The sequence below is a fragment of the Adiantum capillus-veneris genome, chromosome 30 (genome assembly GCF_014529385.1).
Source record: "Adiantum capillus-veneris isolate H3 chromosome 30, ASM1452938v2, whole genome shotgun sequence".
Classification (NCBI taxonomy): Eukaryota; Viridiplantae; Streptophyta; class Polypodiopsida; order Polypodiales; family Pteridaceae; genus Adiantum; species Adiantum capillus-veneris.
Genome location: NC_140960.1, coordinates 94090790 through 94092023, shown reverse-complemented (window position 1 = coordinate 94092023; position 1234 = coordinate 94090790). Strand labels below are relative to the sequence as shown.

At 40.8% G+C, this 1234-nt stretch overlaps 1 pseudogene; it reads right to left on the bottom strand.

Moving 5' to 3' along the window:
- Nucleotides 1-337: 337 nt before the first annotated feature.
- Nucleotides 338-874, bottom strand: LOC147418430 (uncharacterized; annotated as a pseudogene).
- Nucleotides 875-1234: the final 360 nt, after the last annotated feature.

The window sequence follows — 1234 nt, the reverse complement described above, 5'->3', positions numbered from 1 at the left end:
ACACACACCTAAGTATAAATATTTAAATAAAATACCAGAATAATTATAAAAATCCCTATATTTAGGCCATATATATAATGCAATATTTACACACAAATGGGCCATAATATATTTTATTTTTTTTATTTTTTGACTCAATTAGCCCAGTGACTAGCTAGCTGAGGATTTTAAGAAGATATGGGAAAAGCCCCCTAACTCACACACGTTTATTTACAGTGAAATGGTAGGGATAGCCATAGCGTTTGGGTGAATTTGGTAGGTTGGAGTAACTTACTATGGCAATTATGGAGAGCCGAAAAACGGCTATCATCAGCCCTCCCCCAGGATCATGGTATATTCATGTACCATCATAGAGCATCTTTTTCAAAGAGAGTGCTTCAGATTCCTTGACGATATCTTCATTGTTTGGGCCCTCAGAATTTTGACTGGAGTTACACTCATGCTTCATGTAACAATACTTACATGAGACAGCGGCCTCTTGACAGATCTTTGGTAGATCCTTTGGTAGAAGGCGACTCAAATAGGGCTTCAAGCGATACCCGTTTACCTTCCTGGAGTGCTCTTTACCATTCAAGTCCATAAGCTGATAGTAACTTGAATTGAAAGCCTTCTTGACTATGTATGGCCCTTGCCATCTAGTTTCAAACTTGGCATCAAAACGATTGTCAAGTCAATTGTCATACCTTAGCACAAGCTCTCCTTCCTTGATGCCTTTGTCCTTCAGTTTCTTGTCGAGCTTTTCTTTCGCTTGTGTGGCTTTCCTCTTGTAGCACTCATATGCTGCTTCTCTTTTCCACTCAAGCTCCACTAACGTAAGAAGTCGATCCATCCATACCTCTTGATCATCTTGTGCTGCTTTGCCATGAAGTCGCATTGTTGGAATGTTGAGCTCGATAGGCTGCAAAGCCTCTTGACCATAGACCAAGTGAAATGGTGTGAACTCCGTGGCTTCCCTATATGTGGTTCGATATGCACAAGGCACCATCCAAGAAGTCATCCCATAATTTTGTCTTGTTTTGCACCATCTTTCTAATGATTCCTGCAATGACACCATTAGACTTCTCCACCAAACCATTTGACTGTGGGTAGTATGGTGTGCTATGACGATGTAGAATGTGAAGCTCTTCACAAACTTCTGTGAGCAAGCCCTTGCTAAACCCTGGACCATTATCAGAAACAATCTCCAAAGGTGTGCCAAATCTGCAACAAATGTGAGTGTACACAAACTTGCTAA